The sequence below is a fragment of the Monodelphis domestica genome, chromosome 6 (assembly GCF_027887165.1).
Source record: "Monodelphis domestica isolate mMonDom1 chromosome 6, mMonDom1.pri, whole genome shotgun sequence".
Classification (NCBI taxonomy): Eukaryota; Metazoa; Chordata; class Mammalia; order Didelphimorphia; family Didelphidae; genus Monodelphis; species Monodelphis domestica.
This window is the reverse complement of record NC_077232.1, coordinates 78,166,571-78,191,400: the sequence shown is the minus strand read 5'-3', so window position 1 is coordinate 78,191,400 and position 24,830 is coordinate 78,166,571. Positions and strand designations below refer to the sequence as shown.

The window sequence follows — 24,830 nt, the reverse complement described above, 5'->3', positions numbered from 1 at the left end:
TTCATGCTTACAAACAAAGTGAGGGACCTGATCTGCCAATTAAAGTGAAGATTCTAAAATAGAATGTTCCCAGGAAAGGCAGTTGGAGCCTGGCCAGAGGAGATAAACTGAGAGACTTCTTCTCTGGGGTTTTCTGACCAAGGGAGTGACCTGGGTGGCTCTGACAGAGTGGTGGAGAAGAAGCTGGGATTTCTAACTTTGAAATATTTCTCTTGGTTTTGGAGGGAATCTTCCTTGGCTTCTGGCTGAAGGGAGAGGAAGCTGAGAACTGACCCTTGTTAGCTTCTGTCCTAGGCTGAAGGACCCTGGGGGGGGCTTCTGGAGTTAAAGCTGAGAAGAAAGTAACTTTTGTTGGTGGCTGTTGTTCTCCATCTCTCTGACTGTCCCTGAGTCACAGTTGTGACAGGATTGACTTTTCCCAAAATCTTCCTATCCCTCATTATAGACTAGAGATAACCCCTATCTCTCTCACCTCAATCCCCATCCTGTTGTTCCCAATAAACCTCCTTACCTGAGAATAGAAGAGTAAAGAATATTTCTCTGAAATCTCATAGTTCCCAAGTTACTTAGAAGGTGGCTGACTAAGAAGACCAGGGGAGGGGAAAAGGAGGCAGGAGGGCGTGGGTGGAAACTGGGAGGTGAAGGAAGGAGAAGGGTAGGAAATATCTTGATCTATTAGCCATCAATAGTGATCAATAGGCAACCCCTGAATATCTCTCTCTAGTAGTATCTATCTCTGAAGACATATCTTTATCTCCATTATAACTAGGCACTCACATGGTTTCCCCTAGTAGCTCTCTAGTCACAGCCAGAGTATATTCATTTAATACAACCTAGAAATAGTTCTACAGATTATCATTTCTAATACAGGATGTAGACTCTAAATGATCACCCTAGTGCAAATATTAATAATACCTAACTAGGTCTTGATCAATGACACATGTAAAACCCAGTGGAATTGGACATCAGCTATGGGAGGGGGGTTTGTGGAGGGGAGGGAAAGAACATGAATCATGTAACCCTGGAAAAATATTCTAAATTAATTAATTAAATAAACAAACAAAAGAGATAGCATACCAACCCGAGGATGAGTACGACCCTTGGCTTGGTTTGCCAGAAAACATCTTTCTTGAAGGGAATCATGCAAATCCTAAATGAACTACAGGTAAAATGTAAAATACCTCTTCAGTAAATGCCTCTATTCAGGATAGTTTTAAATCTCAGTGATAGTTATTAATGCTACTTCTATACTTTTGGTTTTTCTGACAATGAGTGTTTATGAAAGCCTTTTTTTTTTTAATAAAACCCTTACCTTCCGTCTTGGAATCAATACTATGTATTGGATCCAAGGCAAAAGAGTGGTAAGGGCTAGGCAATGGGGGTCAAGTGACTTGCCCAGAGTCACACAGCTGGGAAGTGTCTGAGGCCACATTTGAACCTAGGACCTCCAGTCTCTAGGCCTGGCTCTCAATCCACTGAGCTACCCAACCGTCCCCTGAAAGCCTTTTTGTTTTTAACATTGTTTTTGTGCGTAGGAAATAAATACCTGCCTTATTCCTGACTAAAAAATAAAATAAAATTCATTTCCTTGGCTAGCTACATTAATCAAAAGTTAACTGATAAATTATTTTTAAAAAAAATTATTCTTTACAAGTTCTAGACCTTCAAGGCATATAAAGGTAATGAAGCATATTCAGTTACATTGCTCCTAATGGCTTTTGTATTGTTAATAAAAATTTTAAAGTTTTGTAATAGCTTAATTCATCTTCCTATCATCCTTAATTTCTTTTTTATAATGTACATATTAATATTAAAGCACATAGGTGATCTTAAAATCAACACATTGTAAGTACATTCTCAATATTTTTTAAAAACTAATAAATCATCAAAAGATTCATAGAACACTGGTGTAGAGTAATGATGCCAAACTCAAATGGCTTAGAAGCCACAAATAAACATTATCTACGTCATACTATATTTTTACTTAATGTGTTATTTTCCAATTAATCTGGTTCAAGTTATACTGAGGTAGAGAGGGTGGATTAGAGTAGGTAAGCCTCAAGGCAGGGGAAAAGGAGGCAAGTTCAATAGTCCAGGAAAGAGGTGATGAGAGCCTGCACTAAGGTAGTGACTGAGTTAGTAGGGAAAAGAGACAAAACAAAGAGAGGTTAGGAAGCTAGATATGGAAAATATTTGGCAATTGAATGGATATAAGGTGTTAAGATAGTCATCTAGATACTCTAGATAATAGCACCAAGGTAACAGTATTGGGCCTTTTTGTTGATTAGCTCAATGGATAAGAGTCAGATAAAAAACTTAAAAGTTATGAGGATTTCAGAAGGTGATAAACAGAAAACCCTATAAAACTAAGGGATACTAAGCTTCCATCTGCTCCCAACTGGACCTCACAGTCTTCTCCATAAAACCAGGCTACTCTATTTCTACCTATTACTAAATAAAACCCAAATTTTCTATCTAAATAACCTATTTCCAATAACCTATAAATAATATATTTATCTTAAATCTCTGTCTCCAAAATTATCAAAAGACCAGCCAAAGCAAGTAGGTTGAGGCCTAACCGAAGCCCAGCCTTGGCTCTGGGTTTCCCACAGAGCTCAGAGAAAAACAAGATCTTCTGGTTTCTTCTCTGTCAGTAACTTCTCTCCAACCATAGCCAATTGATCAACAAACTTCAAGACCTGGTATTCTCAAAATGTCACAGGGAAAACCAAGGAGCTCAGAGAGGACTTTGCTTCTTGGATCAGCTAAGATCCAGGAGCAATAGGGACAGCAGAGTAGCTCTGTGGATTGAGAGCCAAGCTAAGAGATGGGAGGTCCTAGGTTCAAATCTGGCCTCAGACACTTCCCAGCTGTGTGACCCTGGGCAAGTCATTTGACCCCCATTACCTAGCCCTTACCACTCTTCTGCCTTGGAACCAATATACAGTATTGATTACAAAATGGAAGGTAAGGGCTTAAAAAAAAAAAAGATCCAGGAGCAAATGAGTCAGTCAGAATCTGCTCAGAATCCCAGAGCTCTCTGTGGCAGTTAATTTTTCAACCTCCACTGCAGAGAGCCAACACCCCCCCCCAACTGGTTGACACAGTCGCAGTTGGAAGCCAGGAACTGCAAGACAGCCTCCCCCCCACTCCCAGAACAAAGTTCCCTGCTAACCCCCTTCTGAGACTTCTCTCTCTCCAACTTCCCTTACTAATGGACTTGTTATAATTATTATTCTCCCCAATACAGGAGAAATAATATGAAAGCAACCAAAGTGCTGTAAGGATAATTTTAGGGTTGTGAACTAATCTAAATGAATTTTGGTCACCAGGGAATATCCCAAATAAAATACCCAAGTCAGTTATGGTGGTTTAATTAATATAGAGGAAAAAAATTAAGGAGAAGGGAGAGGGAAAGGGTGTAGAATTTCTCCTGCCTGGCCTGTGCCAGGGAAAGTTCAAAGTCATCTGCCACAAGGTCTCTGAAGATTAGTGGCTTTCTAAGAGGGTAGTGTTTGGAAGGTAAAGGAGAAAGAATCAGCCTAAACTCCAATAGAGCTCAGTAAGATGACTCATCTGAACTAGGCTACTCAGCTTCTCCCAGTAAAGTATCAAGGAAAACTCACCTCCAAACCGGACAATAGCTGCTGCCACGCCAAGATGCCAAAACACTTAGTACGCTCCACAAGCTGCCGCTAGCCACCTCTCCACCACCACAAGAGGCCGGAGAGAGGAAGTGACGCGAAATGTATAAATGGTTTTACATCACTTTCCTGCATCTCATCTGTACCAGCGGTAGCTTAAGCTGGGTCTGTCAGCTGTTTCTGATTTGTCATTTGCTAGCACATGTCTATCACAGGCCATCCTCCTAGATACTTAATTCTTAAGTATGGGTGTAGACATTTCTGATTTTGTTAGACTAAGTAGGGTGGAGTAATCTAAAGTTCACAGTGCAAAACTTTTTTTTTTTTTGCAAACTTTTGCAAAAAAAAGTTACAAAAAAACAAATTTGTATTCTATACTTTTACAGAAAACAAAACCAATCTAAAACAATAACTATGCAAAACTCATGCAAACTACATCTTATAAATTCTATGGAAAAAATTCAAACCAAACTTTTTAACTATGCTAAAATCACTATACTAATACAGAAAACCAAAACTGTCTAAAACTCAAAATTAACTTGCCATGCTAAGAAAATCAAAACCTTGTAAAAAAAACCCTATGTACTCATATACAAATCTGTAAAAATCTACACATTATCTACATATTATGTACATGCTAAGTATTTGTACATATTTTACATACTATGTACAGACTATTTACATAACCTTTTAAAATCATCTATTAGGAAGATAGACATTCCCCTCCCCTTAAGTTAGTTATAGAAAACCTTAAAGATTATCTTTTATGGAAAGTATGTAAGTTTCCCTGATGTCATCTCATAGGAATATAGGAAATCTTCCTCTGACCTAAGACCTTATAGTCTAATGTGCCCAGTCATTGACATAGTCCCATAATAAGGTGATTAGCTCATATTCATGTATTGCCATGAAGACTCATCACCAAGTTATGATGTTACAAATTATGTGAGAAATGTGTCCTATATGTTCATGTTCTTTGAACCAAATACTTACCAAATATTCAACGCAACCCCTTCATTCTTCCGTCTTCTGTCTTCGTGCTCCTACGGTGCTATCAATGTGTAGTGTTTGCAACCTATGCAGTGACAGTGTGTAATGTTAAAATGGAGCAAATAGTCTCACAGTTCATATCCAAAACCAGTTTGTTTTCCTCTTCTCTTTGTTGATGTCTTTGTTGTCACCATGCTGCCATTGTCTCCATCATTATATGCTCTGTGTTATTGACTCCATAGTCTCTTCCTGTTGTCTTGATCTTGATCTCTCTCTCCTCATTCTTCTAGAATACCCTCTTTACCTGCAGACCTGTTGTCTGCAGTGGTGTTGTCTGATGTCAAATCTTCCCATCATCTTTTTAACATGGAAGTAATGCACCCACGATTCTTTCTCTTGCACCCTGATAGCAGAAGGTGTTGTCATAAGTGTATGGAAAGGTCCTATCCACACTGGTTGTATTGCACTAGTCCTGTTAAAGTTTTTGATGAATACTAAGTCTCCCGGTTGTATGTTATGGAGTGTGAAATCTAATGGTCCCCCCTGTACTAATACACCCATTTCATGTAATTCTTTGATACTGCGTTCTCTTATATATTCAGAAATTTTCAGATCTCCCCCAAACATAGATACATAAACTGTTGTGAAATTCTTTGCCTGCATTGGTGGATGACCAGAGAGCAATTCATAGGCTGAGATGTGCAAGTCCCCTCTTGGTTGAGTCCATAGATAGACTAGAACCAATGGTAAGATTTCTGACCATTTCAAATGGGTCTAAGTGCACAATTTCCCTATCATTGATTTTACTTCTCTGTTCATCCTCTCAACCTGTCCTGAGCTTTGTGGGTGATATGGGACATGCAACTTTGGCACGGTCCCTAGACTCTCATAGATCTGTTTTAAAATGGAGTCTGTAAAATGACTCCCACTGTCTGAATCTATTCTCACTGGTATGCCAAATCTTGGTATGATCTCCAACAATATCTTGGCTACAAAGCTTCCTGTATTCCTGCTAGATGGAAAAACTTTGGGCCACCAAGTTAACTAGTCAACAATCACTAGACAGAACTTAAACTTCCCTGCTTTGGGCATATTTATTGGGCATACAGTCAATTTGTAGGTGTTTGAATGGTGTATATGCTAGTGGTCAAGCCCCAAAAGCTTTCTGTTTGAACATATGTTGGTTGAATTGTTGACAGAGCAAGCTGAGCACACTTTATTAGCAAAGATAGTTATACCAGGAGCTACACATATTCTTTTTATAGTAACTAAAGTATAGTAAAACAATATTGTGTCCCAAAATGACCCTTGACATGAATTGCCTGACAGATATGAAAGTACAATGCTCTAGGGAGAATTGGTTTTCCCACTGACGCTATTCAAATGCCATTTTCTTTTGTAGCTTTGAAATTCTGCTTCCATTTCTGAATCTCTTTGTTTGAGTAAGTGTTCTCCAGATCTACACTGTCAATGACAGAGATTCACTATGAATGCAGAACTCTATTCTGCTGCAACTGTGATTGTGATATCTACTCTGTGATTGCCTTTGGCTATGAAATCCTCCCCTTGCGAATGGGCTTTACAGTGAATTACTGCTAACTCTTTTGGAAATTGTAAAGCCTGCAGTAACTCATGTATTATTTGAACACTGGCCACTGTCCTCCAGAAGATATCAAAAAACCTCTCTGAAGCCATAAAGAACCAATTGTGTGATAGATTCTTCATTGCACTGATCTGAAAACGCCTGTGTTCTCTTTCTAAACATAAGTGCTTCAACTTCATATGGGCAAAAAACCATGAGTGGGCACCCCAGAACAATATATGCAAGCTTTGGTAACTAGAAATGCAGTTGCAGCAACACCCCTTAAACACCGGCAGTGTTTAGGTATTTAGGTGGAGCACCGGCTACGTAACTGGATCTAATTGGCCAGAATAACAGGCTATAGGTTGGTGATTTGGTCCCAAACTCTGTCAATACACCTGAAGCTATACCCTTACACTCATGTACATAAAGCATGGACAGCTTGGTATTATAAGGAATGCCTAGAGTAGGGGCTGATAAAATGGCCTCGTTTAGCTTTGCAATTGCTTGCAAATGCTCTGGTTTTAATTTCAGTGAAAATTTAATTTTCACTATCCCTTATTATTATCATTTTATATATATTATATATTATATATATATTATATATATTATATAATTATTATCACTTATTATCAGTGGTTTAGTAATTTCTCCATCCCAGGGATCCACTGCCTGCAAAATCCCATGGTACCTAAGTTCACCTTTAGCCATTTCTTGGTCTTAGAGGCACTGAGTTTCTGAATATCTGCTATCCTCTTTTGGGAAAAGTTTCTGGACCCCTCAAACAACACAAACCCAAGATAGTCTACACAAGGCAAGCATCATTGCACTTTAGATTTCGATATTTTGTGTCCCCTCTTGTATATAACTCTACCAAAAGATATTTACTATCATGCTGACACACTCTGGCTGACAGTGACGTAAGATGTAGATCATGTACAAAGTGTATCAGCCTACTGTTTTTGAAATATATATTTGCAAGGTCTTTAGTCAAAATTTGGGAAAAGAGGGAGGGACTTTCACAGAATCCCCAGGGCAATTGGCACCAGATCATCTGGATTCCTTTCCACATTAATGCAAATATATGCTAGGAGTCCTTGTGTATTAGGATAGAGAAGAAAGCAGAGCATAAGTGAACCACTGTGAAACATTTTTCATGATCTGGGATTGCAGAAATTACTGTTGCAGGACTTGGTACTGTAGGGTGGTTTTTTTAATAACATGGTCATAGACTGTCCTCACATCTTACACAAATCTGTAGACCCACTTTGCCATTTGCATCTAACTTGGGCTTAACAGGTAAAATGGGTATTTTATACTCAAAAATACAAGGCATTATTTCTTGCTGAAGTAAGAACACTATTGTAGGGGTTATCCCTTTAATTGCTTCTTTGCTTATTACTTAGTGGGTATTGTGGGATAGGTGGTGCTGGACCTCCTTTAGTTGTTATTTTAACTGGGATTTGTGAATTTTAGATTTTCTCCACCCTGCTTAGTCTTAGAATTCTAGCAACCAGGAATGTATACACCCCTATTTAAGGATTAAGTATTGAAAAGGATGACCTATGACCGACATGTGCTAGCACATGACAAATCAGGAACAACTAACAGACCCCCCTGGGCTGTCCTAAATTAAGCTTAAGCTACCATTGGTACATGTCAGACGCAAGAAGTGATGTAAAGAAGAGTCTATATATTTCGCATCACAATGATTTAGGCTGATTCTTCTTTTCCTTTACCTCCTAAAGCACTATCCTCCTAGGAGGTCCCTCATGTTGGAGGCCTCATGACTGGAAGGCAAGCTAGATTTAGAAGGCCCCTTGGCCTAGGCCTCTGAATTCCTATCTGAACTGCCAGAGCAGCCCAATCCAATTCCCTTTTCTCTCTCTCTCTTCTTCTTAATTTCTTCACTCTATTGTAATTAAACCACCATAAAAATTCCAAACTGACTTGAGTATTTTATTGGGATAGAATTTTAATCCCTGGCAACCACTAGTATAATATATTCAGTCAACAACCCTAATTTTTACCCCTTACAGTCTGCTGATTTCCATAACCTTACATCTGTGGAACTGGTAGTCCATAAGCCTTCAGAGATATCTTCTGGTATTTGATAAATGTGATTTTCTTCCCTTTCTGAATCTATTGCATATAGAAACAACACTGGCAAAATATTTAGGGATTCCTCAGGGAGTTGTAGTGAAATGTCTGCAGTACGGGTACATACTAGTTGCCCTGAGCTTACACAAAAGGTCCCCACCCACTAAATTCAATGGGGAGTTCAGCATAAGCAAAAAGGAATATTCCACACTAAGAGGTCCCAGGGATACCATTCTTGGTTGCAATTTCTTTACTACTTAAAGAGTTTCCCCATCACACCTACAACTTCCATTGTTCACATTCTTTTTTGGGGGGGGGGGCGGGGGTGCAACACAGATTTCGTAGCGTCAGTGTCAAGTAGGCAATTGTATAAATGGCCTCCCACCTTCAGGGTAACCTGGGGTTCAGTACTGTTCTCAAGAGAATACACTGAAATAATTGGTGCTAATAATGTAAGATCAGAAAAACTAAGCTCTTGTTCCTGTCCTTCATTCACTATATATTCATTTACTTCTTTTAAATCATTTTTCCCATTACTAAATTTTCTGTTCCATTAGCTCTATCTGCTTCCCTTTTATATTCATGCACTATGTTGTCCCTTCTGGATTTCCATCTTTTGGGGGTTCCCACCAGCTACTTATAAATATTTGGAATGTGCACGTGCTTTCATATAGTCTTGCATTGCACCTAAGTCTGGAGAATCAATTACTTAAACAATATTCCTAATAAGGGTATAAGGGAGAATGACACATGTAAGTTACAAACAACTAGAAGGAAGAAAATACTCTAGAAAGAAACAGGTGAAGTTTGAAGTGTTTTGGATATTTTCAGTTTGAGATGTCTCAGAAATATGCAGCTCAGTGGAGTCAAGATGGCAGCTTAGCAAGCAGCAAAAGTTCAGACCTGGTGGAAGACCCTTCCTTACCGATACAGACTGAATGCTCTAGGGCACCGAAATTCAAGCTGAACAACAGGACAGGAGCGGGGAACCCTCCTTCTGGACTCAAATCAAAAGGTACGCCCCCAAAAGCCGGAATCCGAGAATACTCAGGGCTAAGGGGAAGGCAGAGCAAAGGTCCCAGGACCCCTTCCCCACAACCCAGAGGGCTGAGCCCCCAGCAGCAGCGGGAACCTCTGAGCGGGCAAAGGTGCTGGTTTGCAGGGTCTACCTTGTGAGCAGTGGGGCCCCGGGCTCAGAGCATCCAGCTTGGACAGCGGGGAGGAAGCCAGGGAGAGATGGGCCATGGCTGGGTCCCTCCATCAGGCTTCAGTCTCACCCTTGCCGCGGGCACATCCAGCCCAATCCAGTTGAACTAATCCCATCAGAACTCCTCAGAGTTTAGGGAGGAGGGCAAAGGCACTTGTTGACACCAGAGAAGCAGCTGGAGAGAACTGGAGAGAGCCTGGGCAGTCCAGCCTTCCAGGAGTCTTCAGAGCCTCAGTGCTTCATACCACATACAGCCCAACCCAATTGAACTCAATCCAATAAAAAACCTCCAGAGGACAGGGAAGCTAACATTCTTCCCCTAGAGACTGTACCAAGAGATCTGACAAAGCTCCAAGAGGGAAGACTGACAGCCCCAAAACCAACACAAAATGAGAGGAGCAAGAGCACAGCCAAATACGGGGAGCAAACAAGGGATAAACTCAAGCAAACAAGAGAAAAAGAAGAAAGAAATTACAATAGACAGCTTCTGCACAGGTAATGAGCAAAGAGCGAATGAAACAGAGGGGGAAGACCCAGCAAAGGAAAAATCAGAAATCCCAGCGAATTGGATACAGGCTTTGGAAGAACTCAAAATGAAATTCAAAACACAATTAAGAGAGGCTGAAGACAATTGGGAAAAGAACTTAAAAACTAAGTCATCTGGAAACAGAAAATAGTGTCTTGAAAGCCAAAATCAACCAGCTGGAAAATGAGGCAAAGGAGATGAAAGATGAGGCAAAGCAGATGAAAGATGACCTCCAAAGAAAACCCGACCTAAAGGAAAAGGACGACCAAAAAACTAAGGATGAAATCCAGTCTTTAAGAACCAGAATACAACAACTAGAATCAAGTGACCTCACAAGGCAGCAGGACACTATAAAACAAAACCAAAAGAATGAAAAAATTGAGGAAAATATGAAGCATCTCATTCACAAAACAGAGGATTTAGAAAATCGTTCAAGGAGAGACAATTTAAGAATTATTGGCTACCAGAAGACCACGACAAAAGAAAAAGCCTGGACATTATATTACAGGAAATTATTAAAGAAAACTGCCCCGAAATCCTTGAACAAGACGGAAAAGTAGAGATTGATAGAATCTACAGATCACCTCCTGTACTTAATCCCCAACTGACAACACCCAGGAATGTTATAGCCAAATTCAAGAACTATCAGACCAAAGAAAAGATATTACAAGCTGCCAAGAAGAAGTCATTCAGATACCAAGGAACCACAGTGAGGAGAACTCAGGATCTGGCTGCATCCACACTGAAAAAAAGAAAGGCATGGAATACGATATTCCAGAAAGCAAGGGAACTAGGTCTACAACCAAGAATCAACTACCCAGCAAAACTGACTATATTCTTACAGGGGAAAGTATGGTCGTCATTCAACAAAATAGAAGAATTTCAAGAATTCGTAAAGAAAAGACCAGACCTGAACAGAAAATGTGATGTCCAAGCACAGAACTCAAGAGAATCATCAAAAGCTAATTAAAAAAGAGGGGAAAAAAGAAAAACAAAAAAAAATTTAAGAGACTCAATAAGTTAAAATGATATGTCTCCCTATAAGAAAAGAGGTCATTGGTAACTCTTAAAAACTGTTGTTATTAGCTGGGCAGCAAAAAGAAGTATACTTAGAGAGAACAGCAACAAACTGTATAGGAGGAAAGGACAAGACATAAATAGGTATATAGATATATGCATGCAAAAATACATACGCATGAGTATGTGCATGCATATATATATAAAGCTTAAAATAGGTTAATATTAAAAGAAATGGGAAAAGAAACAAATGGGGGTAAATTTATATGTCATAAAGAAGCTCCTGGTGGGAGAGGGGAGAACATCAATACACTGGAAGGGTAAAGAGGTCAGAAACATGAAATACTCAACTTTTACGTGCTTTGAAAGTGACTCAAAGAGGGAAAAGCAATCCAATCCATTGGGGGCAGAGAATAGATTTGCACCCTATAGGGGAGTAGAAGGGTAACAAACGGTCTGGTGGGGAGGGAAGCAGTACAAGAGAGGGAGGGAATGGGGGGGGGGTAATTTTAGAAAGACTACAGGGAAAATAAGGGAGGGATAAATAGGGAGGGGGTAGAAAGGGAAGTAAAATAAGGATGGGAACAAGGGGGACTGTTCAAAAGCAAACTTTGGTATAGAAGGAAATAGTGAAAGAAGAAAAGGCAGGAAAAGGAGCAGAAATCAAAATGCTGGGAAATACACAGCTAGTAATCATAACTCTGAATGTGAATGGAATGAACTCACCCATAAAATGCAAGCGAATAGCAGAGTGGATTAGAGTCCAAAACCCTACCATATGCTGTCTACAAGAAACACATATGAGAAAGGTAGATACACATAGGGTGAAAGTAAGAGGGTGGAGCCAAATCTATTGGGCATCAACTGACAAAAAGAAGGCAGGAGTCGCAATCATGAAATCCGACAAAGCCAAAGTAAAAATAAATCTAGTTAAAAGAGATAGGGAAGGTAATTACATCCTGATAAAAGGCAGTATAGACAGTGAGGAAATATCTGTACTCAACATGTATGCACCAAATGGCATAGCATCCAAATTTCTAAAGGAGAAACTAGAGGAACTCAAGGATGAAATAGATAGAAAAACTATACTAGTGGGAGACCTGAACCTTCCTCTATCCAAACTAGATAAATCAAACCAAAAAATAAATAAGAAAGAGGTAAGAGAAGTGAATGAAATCTTAGAAAAATTAGTTAGTAGACATGTGGAGAAAAATAAATAGGGACAAAAAGGAATATACCTTCTTTTCTGCAGCACATGGTACATTTACAAAAATTGACCATGTATTAGGGCATAAAAACATTGCAAACAAGTGCAAAAGAGCAGAAATAATAAATGCAACTTTCTCAGATCCCAATGCAATGAAAATAATAATTAGTAAGGGAACATGGAGAGGTAAATCGAAAATTAATTGGAAACTAAACAATAAGATTCTCCAAAACCAGTTAGTTAAAGAACAAATCATAGAAACAATTAATAACTTCATTGAAGAAAATGACAATGATGAGACATCCTTTCAAAACCTATGGGATGTAGCCAAAGCAGTACTCAGGGGGAAATTTATATCCTTGAGTTCATATATTAACAAATTAAGAAGGACAGAGGTCAATGAATTGGGCATGCAAATTAAAAAATTAGAAAGTGAACAAATTAAAAATCCTCAGATGAAGACTATATTAGAGATCCTAAAATTCAAAGGAGAAATTAATAAAATTGAAAGTCAAAGAACTATTGATTTAAAAAATAAGACTAGAAGCTGGTACTTTGAAAAAACAAATAAAATAGACAAAGTACTAGTCAGTCTAATTAAAAAAAAAAGGAAAGAAATAAACCAAATTGACAGTATCCAAGATGAAAAAGGAGACCTCACCTCTAATGAAGAGGAAATTAAGGCAATCATTAAAAACTACTATGCCCAATTATATGGCAACAAATATGGCAATCTAGGTGATATGGATGAATACTTACAAAAATATAAATTGCCTAGACTAAAAGAGGAAGAAATAAATTACCTTAACAACCCCATTTCAGAAAAAGAAATTGAACAAGCCATCAAAGAACTCCCTAAGAAAAAATCCCCAGGTCCAGATGGATTCACAAATGAATTCTATCAAACATTCAAAGAACAACTAATCCCAATATTAAACAAACTATTTGACAGAATAGGCCAAGAAGGAGTTCTACCAAATTCATTCTACGACACAAACATGGTACTGATCCCATAGCCAGGTAGGTCAAAAACAGAGAAAGAAAACTATAGACCAATCTCCCTAATGAATATAGATGCAAAAATCCTAAATAGGATACTAGCAAAAAGACTCCAGCAAGTCATCACAAGGGTCATCCACTATGACCAGGCAGGATTCATACCAGGAATGCAAGGATGGTTCAATATTAGGAAAACCATCCACATAATTGACCATATTAACAAGCAAACTGACAAAGATCACTTGATTATCTCAATAGATGCAGAAAAAACCTTTGATAAAATACAACACCCATTCCTATTGAAAACACTAGAAAGTATAGGAATAGAAGGGCCTTTCCTAAAAATAATAAACAGTATATATCTAAAACCATCAGCAAACAGCATCTGCAATGGGGATAAACTAGAAGCCTTTCCAATAAGATCAGGAGTAAAACAAGGATGCCCATTATCACCTCTATTATTTAACATTGTACTAGAAACACTAGCAGTAGCAATTAGAGAAGAAAAAGAAATTGAAGGTATTAAAATTGGCAATGAGGAGACCAAGCTATCACTCTTTGCAGATGATATGATGGTTTACTTAAGGAATCCTAGAGAATCAACCAAAAAGTTACTCAAAATAATCAACAACTTTAGCAAAGTTGCAGGATACAAAATAAACCCACATAAGTCATCAGCATTTCTATATATCTCTAACCCATTTCAGCAGCAAGAATTAGAAAGAGAAATACCATTCAAAATCACCCTAGACAATATAAAATACTTAGAAATCTATCTGCCGAGACAAACACAGGAACTATATGAACACAACTACAAAACACTTTCCACACAGCTAAAACTAGATCTAAACAATTGGAAAAACATTGATTGCTCATGGGTGGGACGAGCTAACATAATAAAAATGACAATCCTACCCAAATTAATTTACTTATTTAGTGCCATACCCATTGAACTACCAAAAAACTTCTTTACTGAATTAGAAAAAAACATAACTAAGTTCATTTGGAAGAACAAAAGATCAAGGATATCCAGGGAAATCATGAAAAAAAATGCAAAGGAAGGAGGACTTGCAGTCCCAGATCTCAAACTATACTATAAAGCAGTGGTTATCAAAACAATTTGGTACTGGCTAAGAAACAGAAAGGAGGATCAGTGGAATAGACTTGGCGTAAATTATCTCAGCAAGACAGTTTATGACAAACCAAAAGACCCCAGCTTTTGGGACAAAAATCCATTATTTGATAAAAACTGCTGGGAAAATTGGAAGACAGTGTGGGAGAGATTAGGTTTGGATCAACACCTCACACCCTACCCCAAGATAAATTCAGAATGGGTGAATGACTTGAACATAAAGAAGGAAACTATAAGTAAATTAGGTGAACACAGAATAGTATACCTGTTAGACCTTTGGGAAGGGAAAGATTTTAAAACCAAGCAAGACTTAGAAAGAGTCACAAAATGTAAAATAAATAATTTTGATTACATCAAATTAAAAAGGTTTTGTACAAACAAAACCAATGTAACTAAAATCAGAAGGGTAGCAACAAATTGGGAAACAATCTTCATAAAAACCTCTGACAAAGGTTTAATTACTCAAATTTACAAAGAGCTAAATCAATTGTACAAAAAATCAAGCCATTCTCCAATTGATAAATGGGCAAGGGACATGAACAGGCAGTTCTCAGCCAAAGAAATCAAAACTATTAATAAGCACATGAAAAAGTGTTCTACATCTCTTATAATCAGAGAGATGCAAATCAAAACAACTCTGAGGTATCAACTCACACTTAGCAGATTGGCTAACATAACAGCAATGGAAAGTAATGAATGCTGGAGGGGATGTGGCAAAGTAGGGACACTAATTCATTGCTGGTGGAGTTGTGAATTGATCCAACCATTCTGGAGGGCAATTTGGAACTATGCCCAAAGGGCGATAAAATACTGCCTACCCTTTGATCCAGCCATAGCACTGCTGGGCTTGTACCCCAAAGAGATAATAAGGAAAAAGACTTGTACAAGAATATTCATAGCTGCACTCTTTGTGGTGGCCAAAAATTGGAAAACAAGGGGATGCCCATCAATTGGGGAATGGCTGAACAAATTGTGGTATATGTTGGTGATGGAATACTATTGTGCTAAAAGGAATAATAAAGTGGAGGAATTCCATGGAGACTGGAACAACCTCCAGGAAGTGATGCAGAGTGAAAGGAGCAGAACCAGGAGAATATTGTACACAGAGACTGATACATTGTGGTACAATCAAAGGTGATGGACTTCTCCATTATTGGCAATGCAATGTCCCTGAACAATCTGCAGGGATCTAAAAAACACTATCCACAAGCAGAGGATAAACTATGGGAGTAAAAACACGATGAAAAGCAACTGCTTGACTACAGGGGTGGAGGGGATATGACTGAGGAGAGACTCTAAATGAACACTCTAATGCAAATACCAACAACATGGAAATGGGTTTGAATCAAGAACACATGTGATACCCAGTGGAATCCCGCATGGGCTATGGGAGAGGTGGGGGGGGGAGGGAAAAAAGAAAATTATCTTGGTTTCCAATGAATAATGTTTGGAAATGACCAAATAAAAATTAAAAAAAAGAAAAGAAACATGCAGTTCAAAATATCCATAAAGTAGACGAGGTCATCAAATAAAAAAGATAAAAAAGGGAGTCTACACCTAGTTAAAGGACATGACATAGATGGTCAGTTAAGAATAAGAATAGTCTAAGACAGTGATGGTGAACCTTTTAAGAGTGCCAAGCCCTGTTCCCAACTCACCCCCAGAACAAATGCCATGCCTGTCCTCCTCTGACCCCACACAGGGGAGGGAGAAAGAGCTCCCATTGGGCTGCTTACTTCTTATATCAAGAGAAATAAATTATGAACTTTATAAAACAGGCTTAGTTGCTTCACAATTGCAGAGGAAAACATTTCTTTTAGACCTACACCTGGTCCTGCTTTTTCTATAAGGGATTCCTTATCTACTACCAAAAGATGAGTCATTCTCTCAAATAGAAGCCAATTCTATGTTTAATTACAGTACTCCAAGCATCGTGGTCTGAATTACTGATCTATATATAATGTTTAAATGCTTACCCCCCCCCCAAAAAAAAACACACAACACATTGACCAAGGAACAAAGAGAACAGGCCAAAAAGCTCTAGGAGCATTTACAGAAATTTATACCAAGATAGTCATCATTAAACCAGTTGCATTTACGTTGACTACCTTTATCATGGAACTGTGATTCAGTTCCACATATGTACTAGAAACACAGTACGTAAAACAGATCTAAGTGAAAGGAGATGCTAGCCTATCTGACATCCATGTGGAAAGAGGTTTTCTACTTAGAACACACCACCAACTCTATGATGTTCATTGATATAAGTGTGGAATTGTTCAGTTTGAGTCCACTCTAGAGGATTAGCTTTAAATCCATTATTATTTCTCCAAATTAAAGGAGTATCAAACCAAAACATCTTCACAATCATTTGACTTAACATAGATGATACCAAACTACATAATTCCCCTAAAAAAAAACACATTAAATGCCTCCTTTAGCTTGTGCCATTTTTTCACTAATCATATAAAATGTAATTTGAACTTGGTAAGTGTAAAACTTCTAATATATGGCAAGAAAAGGTAGAAACTGAAGCCTCTGAGTTTGAACATGAAGATGAAATTTAACCAATCATTATAATTTCTCTGGTCCTCCTCCAAGCAAGCCACACATGACATAAGGTAATTATGGAAAAGCTATGTCTGAATGTCTTAGGAAACTTACTGGCATTCAGAAATCAAAGCTCAATGGGAATATGTTCAAAGCAATCAACACCTATACCATATCAGAAGTAATATACTTATTTAAAAAAAAATATTGGAAATAAGCTGGGTGGCTCAGTGGATTAAGAGTTAGACCTAGAGATGGGAAGTCCTAGGTTCAAATCTGGCCTCAGACACTTCCCAGCTGTGTGACCCTGGGCAAGTCACTTGACCCCCATTGCCTAGCCCTTACCGCTCTTCTGCCTTGGAGCCAATATACAATATCGACTCCAAGACGGAAGGTAATGGTTTAAAAAAAATACATATTGGAAATAACATACTTTGAAAACTTTGAAATGGACCATACTATTTAGAAAATATCATAACAGAAACCTGTATAAATATTATTGTATAATTGTATAATATTAACAAAATAGTCATCATGGTAAAGCAACTTTAAAAATATTTAACAATTCCTTTTCAAAAAGAAGGATAAGGATTGGCATTCTCATAGCACATAATAGTGTAGGTAAAAAGAGTATAGAAAAGTTTTTGGAATAGACATCACTTTACCTTATAATAGTAAAGACTTATAACAGATACATGCTATCCAGTTTGTCAAATATAGCAGTTTACCTCTAGATGGAGACTCCAACACAATAAGAGTAGAAATAAAAGGTCTTTGATCAATCTCTTGAACTTTGCCATCAAAGAAGTTTCAAAAACTGGAAGGTTAGATTATGGAAACTAGTGGCTTATAATGGCAATTCAGGACCAAATGCCAGATGGGCCCAGAAAATTACAGAAATTGCAAAAGAGTTATCATTAAGGAAATTAAATTTAGGGATAAATGAAAATTAATACATCAATCAGTCAATCAACATTTATTAAACAACTACTACATGCCAAGCACTGTGTTAAATACTGAAGATACAATAAAGAGGCAAAGAAAAATCCCTGCCCCTTAAGGAGCTTATAATCTTAACAGAAAAGACATGCAAATAAAATAGTTACAAAGAAAGCTATATACAGGATAAATAAGAAATATTAATAGAGGAAAGGTACTAGAATTAAGAGGAGTTGGGAAGACTTCCATTAAAAAGATGGGATTTTAGTTGGGACTTCAAAGAAGCCAGGGAGGTCAGTAGTTAGAATGGAAGGAGAATGTTCCAATAATAAGAACAAGAAAATGCCCCGAGCTCAGAAGAGTGTGTCAATAAGGAAGCCAAATTCACTGGACTGAAGAATATATGTCAAAGAGTAAGGTATAACTAAGAAGACTAGAAAGGTAGAAGGGGGCTATATCATGAAGGGCTGACTTTGAATGTCAAACAGAACATTTTGTATTTGCTTTTGGAGGAATTTAGTAGGTTGGTTGGTGTTCTTTGTGCCTTCAAGGACCAAAATGACATCACTATGTCAGGATCATTGTATACTGTGTTCAGCTATATGGATCAGATCAATATCAACTCAGAAGGTTCTACCAGAGGTCAGTTACAAATAACCTGGTATGAACATTTGGGATGGAGTTGTCTCTAAATTTGTACATCGTATATTTCTATTGAGCTACTGAAACTCTCCTTTGCTCATAAAGCACAGTCCCTTCTTTGATGCAGGCACACCACTCAGAATGTTCCTGTGCCAGGGTCTCCCATGTCTCACAATGATATCAAAGCTCTTCAGAGACCTTAAAAGTCTTTTGGGTCTAAAGGGTCTTTGTATCACTTCTCATCTCCAGGTGAGTGCTTGCCTGGTTTGAGTTCTCCACAAAAGTCTTAGGCAAACATACATCTGGCATTCAAACAATGTGGCCAGTCCATTGAATTTACTGAGTACTAGGATGGCATGATAGTATACAATGCAGCACACTCTACGCTACAAAAATTTATCCTCCACCAAAAGCTTAACAAGACATGACCTGATGGTTGAATTACATATTATGATCTCACAATCTTTTCATGGTCTGGCAAATGACAAATCCCCATACTACAACTGAAGACCTCAAAAGAAACTTGAGGGCTCCACAAATCAACTTAGCTGGAAGCCAGGGCCTTTTCACAAACCAAACTACTGCCTACAATCACTTGTATATTACACACTGATCCATAAAAAATTTTTAAGTTGTATCACAATGTCAAAATCAATAATGCATTTATAAAATATGTCCCCTGTGCCAGGCACTGTGATAGGTAATGAGAATATAAACAAAAAAAAATATGAATGAGCTCCTCTCCTCAAGTATCTTATATTCTAGCAGAGGAGGCAATATATACACATTAGGTTTATAAGGCAGATACAAAGGATCCTTGGAAGGGGAGGGTAAGGGCCAGGGAGACCAGGAAGCTTCCTAAAGAATGTAACTTTTGATCTGAGTCTTAGCAGAAACCAGGGACTCCAATAAGTCAAAGTTGAAGGAATATTATTCCAGCCATGCAAAGGGGTCTTGGTTGGAAAAGGCACATCCTCACAGACAAGCCCAACCTCTCAAAACCTCAATTTACTCCATTCTTCTGGAAAGTCATAAAGATACCCTAACTCTCCAGGTTCTTGTGAAAAGACAAATTACGCATTTCTCCCTCCTATCCCTACCAATATCCTCCTCTGTAAAATGGGTATATACTCTTGTCCTACTTCTTCACTTACAGGGTTATTATGAGAAAAATATTCTGCAAACTTTAAAGTATTAGAGATTTAGGATCAGATTCATCTTTAAGTGCTACCTCCTCTCAGAAACCTTCCTTGAGCATAGCCCCAGGGCTATGCTCTTCATAAATTACCTTATCTTTACTCATCTAGTGTGCCAGTTAAATGTCTCCCAGTAGAATGTAACAATAACTGACAATTTACTACATGTCAGGACCTGTACACTAAGCATTTTACAATTATTATCTCACTGGATCCTTGTAAGCCTGGAGATTGGTAGTTATTATCCCCATTTTATAGATGAGGAAACTTAGGGAAGGGAAGTGACTTGCCCATATCACACAACCTAGGATGTATCTTGAGGAAGGACTTGAACCCAAATCTTCGTGACTCCAGGCCAAGCACTCTGTGCACTGTATATATAACTGCCTCTAAAGTGGGAAAGTACAGCAGAGAGATTCAGGCATGTGCCCAGGGGCATACTTTTACATAAAGCAATAAAATAAGAGTGCTGGGCCCCACCCACACACCCCAGACCAAGGGCAGTGCCCTTCACTTTTACCCACAGGGAAGGAAGCACTCCCATTGGGCTGCTGGGCAGGGGGGGGGGGGGGGATGTGAAAAATGTCATCAGGTGTGGTGGAGATGGGGAGAGGAGCAGCTCCATCCAAGTTCCTCTGCCTTTCTAGTAAAGGAACACAAGAGGCAGGGAGGGTGACCCAGTGCCCACAGAAAGCACTGTATGCCATCTTTGGCACCTGTACCATAGGTTTGCCATCACTGACATAAAGGCTCCCTCACAATCAGTCCTAGACCCTCACAGATGTGGGTTCCTCCCATAATGGCACTCTTCTGTTCTGCTAGAGCACCACACCTCAGTATGAAGCTTGGGTTCTTAAAGATAGCTCTAGTCTAGATATTCAGCAGCTATTACCATACTAATAGAAACCAAGACAAAACAGAGCATAGAACCAATAAAAGCATTTTACTAAAGGAGAAAAAAACCTACCATCTTGCTATTTCTGACACATCTCCTCAGACTACTACTAGCTGTCCCCATGCCTAGAATGCTCTACACCTCCACATCTCTACCTCCCTGGTTCCCTAACCACCCTCTTCTTCTTCTGCAAGAAGCCCTTCCCAATATTTTTTTTTAAATCCTTACTTTCGGGGATAGCTAGTTGACTCATTGGATAGAAAGCCAGGCCAAGAGTTGGGAGGACCTGAGTTCAAATCTGACTGTTAACCATATTGCTCTTCTGCCTTGGAACCACTTGATTCTAATAGGTGGGAGTTATTTTTAAAAGGTTTTTTTTTTTTTAAACATTAGTTTCTGTCTTAATAAAAATTCTTTTTATTTTTCCTTAAAAATTCTAAAGACAAAAGGGCAAGAGTTAGGTAAATGGGGTTAAGTGGCTTGCTCTGAGGCACACAACCAGAAAGTGGGGCCAAATTTGAACCAAGGATCTCCCATCTCTGGACCTGGCTCTCAATCCACAAAGCTATCTACCTGCCCCCTATATGTTTCTTAAAGAACAGTGTAATAACTTCCCAACAATTGTTTTAAAGTTATTAGGCAGATGAGGCTTTTGTCATATGGGCCGAATCTAAATAAAACTGGTAAATCCCTGAAAATACTGATTTTCTTTTCTGGTGATTTACTAAGGATAGAGCTTACAATCTAGAATCAACTCAGAAAGGAAATTCAGTTCACCACACTGGTGTTCTCTTTTCTATGTAGTTATCTTCAGTCTTGCAGTGGAGGTTACCAATGGTTTTGTGATGGAGGAGGGCAGTGATAGAAGTCAGACTCTCATGTTCTGAAATTTTGTTATTTTCACCAGTTAGCACTAGTTAAGCATAAACAGCAAAAATCTGTATTAATCACTGTTCTGTACACCAGTTTTGTGCTGTTGTGTATTACAGATCACTTATATTGTTCTGTATTTACCTTAATTCAGTACTATTGGACATTATTAATCCTATATAAACCTATAATGGATTGTACTATACCCTCCCTATGTTCCAGAAGGGTATCAAGTGACAAATGATGGCAGGTGGGACAATAGGAAGGAAACTTGGGACAGGGGCACTTAAGGGCTCTGGCAGTCTGGAGGAATCCCTCAAACCTCATGACTCTTAATCTTTTTTGGTGTCCTTAAGTTCATCTATGGCATGTCAGACCCAAAAAACACATCTCAATCAGGATTTGCACCCACCTTCTCAATGCCCATTTTCCAGGGTTTTCTACCAGGACCCAGACTACCCTGGGGTGGGCTATTCTGGGAAAGAGTGATTTCCCTAGAATGGGAGATGACAAGCCCCCAGACCTATAAGAATTATGTAAATCCTGATTCACACCTCAGGCTACTCCATCAGCCCCAAAGCTACTCCATCAGCCCCAAAGCTACTCCACCAGCCCCAGGACAATTCTATTACCCCTAGGCCAGTGAATCTAAGGTACTGATGCCAAAAGTGGCACCTAGAGCGCTCTTTGTGAGCCCCCCAAACCACTGCCCCAGAGTCTGTTATTAGAAAGGCAAAGGGACTTGGGTGGAGCTGCTCCCTTCCCCCTTTCCACTGTACCTGGATGTTTTTTCATATCCTTCACCACTCTGCCCAGCAGCCCAATGGAAGCTCAAAGTGGGTAAAGTGGGTGGCTCACAGATAGCAGAGGTGGAGGAGAGGGGAGTGCTTCCCTCCCTGCCTCTATAGTTGTTCAGGTCATTCTTCACTTTGCCAGCCCCTCTGCCCAGCAGCCCAATGAGAGCTCTTCCTCAGGGTAGGGCATTTGGGGTGGGAGTGGGGGGTGGTCCTTGACCTGAGAAGGGTGAAATGGGATGGGGCCTGGCATTCTGTCTCTAAAAGGTTCACCATCACTGCCCTGGGCCATTTCACCAACCTTGGCTATTATATTATCTTAAAAACCTCTTTCAATAAAATTCTTTCATACTTCTGGGTAGAACAGTTTTCCATTTCCCATTCCTGGGGAAAGACCTTGCTACAAACTTGGGTGTGTTTTCCCAAATTTGAACATTTAATCCATTCCATTTAGTTTATTCCTACCCATTTTCCTCTCTTTTAGCCTCTTCCCTTACTTCTCCATTCCCTTTGTGGGCCAAATAAAATGGTTTGGGTTTTTTCCCCACCCCTTTAAAAAAAGTTTGAATGTTGGTTAGTCTATCAATTTAATAAAATATTAAAGGGGGCAGGGGGGCTGGGTAGCTCAGTGGATTGAGAGCCAGGCTTAGAGAAGGGAGATCCTGAGTTCCAATCTGGCTTCAGCCGCTTCCTAGCTATATGATCCTGGGCAAGTCACTTAACTCCATTTGCCTATTCCTTACCACTCCTCTGACTTGGAACCAATATATAGTATTGATTCTAAGGTGGAAGATATGGGTTTAAAAAAAAAGTTGCAAGCGCACATTTGAGACTCTCAAAAAAAAAAAACCCTTCGATAAGTAAGTGCTATTATATCTTTTAACAGTTGAGGAAGGAGGGGAATTAATAAGCCTTTATTAAGCACCTATGTGCCCAGTACTAAGAGTTCTATAATGACTATCTCAGGTGACTTTCCCGACAATCCAAAGAGATGGGTTTTATTATTACTCCTATTTTACAAATGAGGAAACTGAGGCAGAGGTTAAGTGACTTGCCCAAGGTCACAGAGCTCGTGTCAGCAGCTGGATTTGAAACTGAACCTTCCTGGCTCCAGACCCAGCGCTGTGCCACCAAACTGCCTCTAAAGAGGGAAACTGCAGTTCAAAGAGATCAAGACGTGTACCCAATTTCACACAGCTCTTTAGAGCTAGAGGTGGGATTCAGGTCTTCCAGACACCCACGTACTGTTCTCTCTGTGTTCATGCTGTCTCTGTAAAATACGCGGACTGGCTTGCATGGGTCCGAGGGTCTTTTCCCCCCTTCTCCACCCTCAAGGGTCTCCGCAGCTCCCAGAGACCCGGACTCGCTCCCCCCAGTGGGTCGCCGCCCTCGGTTAACCGTCTGCCCTGCACAGGCAAAGAGAGGGACAAGGGTTAGACGCGACGCAACGCTCCTACCTGTTGGGCTACAGCTCGCAGGCCGCGAACGCAGAGGACAGAGAGAAGGGGTCCCGGACTGAGACAAGGGAGCGCTGGGGCTCGGAGCCTCAGCACTTAAGGGACACCCAAATAACTGAGCCGACTACGTTTCTAAGACTCCGCCCCCGTGCCGCCGAGATTCAAATAAGAACGGTCGGCCTCTCTGGACCAATCAGGGAGCAGACTAGTAAGCGCGTGCGCGGAAGAGGACACGCGCAGACTCCGTCCCTCCCCCGGATGCGTCTTCCAAGCCCTGACCCCTACTTCCGTTCTGCCGCTTAGCGTGTAGTACTCAGTTCCTGACAGTTCCTGAGAGGAGATGGTGGTGTTGGGAGCTAATTGGCGATTACGAAACTTCTGTTTCCGGTCGCGAGGTTAAAGCTGGGAGATGAAGTTTGAACCTGGGGAATTGCCACTCTATGGATCAAAAACAGACTAATGAGGGATTTTTTTGCCATTAAAAAGACGCTAAAGGGGACAGCTGGGTAGTTTAGTGGATTGAGAGCCAGTCCTAGAGACGGGAGGTCCTAGGTTCAAATTTGGCCTCAGCCACTTCCCAGCTGTGTGACCCTGGGCAAGTCACTTGACCCCCATTGCCTAGCCCATACCACTTTTCTGCCTTGGAGCCAATACACAGTATTGACTCCAAGACAGAAGGTAAGGTTTAAAAAAAAAAAAAGACGCTAAAAACATAAATGTAAATACAACAAACATGCATAACTATATTTACATGGTATACAGCAAATCCTTTTTATGTCATTTATATGATATAAAACAAACATGTATAAACTACATCATCTGAGTATACAAGTAATAATGTTTATTATAATAATAGTTAGGCAGTGAGACATCGTTAAAAGAGCGACTGTTCTCAAAAACTTTTTTGGTCTCAGGACCCCTTTACCAACTTAAAAATCATTGAGAACCCCAAAGACCTTTTTAGGTGGGTTATGGCTATCATTTAATTTACATATAAAATTCAAACTGAATTTTCACTTTTGAAATTAAAAACTAGAAAGCGTTTAAAATATGTATGCATTTAGGATAATAATAAACCCATTT

General features: G+C 39.4%; 1 protein-coding gene across 3 annotated transcripts in view; it reads right to left on the bottom strand.

Annotated features, from left to right (window-relative positions):
- TACC3 (transforming acidic coiled-coil containing protein 3) overlaps window positions 1-23,911 on the bottom strand; it is a 60,188-nt gene extending 36,277 nt beyond the window's left edge. For 2 of the 3 annotated variants that reach the window (XM_007496860.3, XM_007496862.3), the window contains exon 1: window positions 23,748-23,911. The gene's annotated coding sequence lies outside the window, so the exon portion shown is untranslated. Of the gene's footprint in view, window positions 1-4,637; window positions 4,720-23,747 lie in introns of all 3 variants that reach the window. The other variant, XM_007496861.3, reaches the window with a different exon arrangement.
- Between the last annotated feature and the right edge of the window lie 919 nt (window positions 23,912-24,830).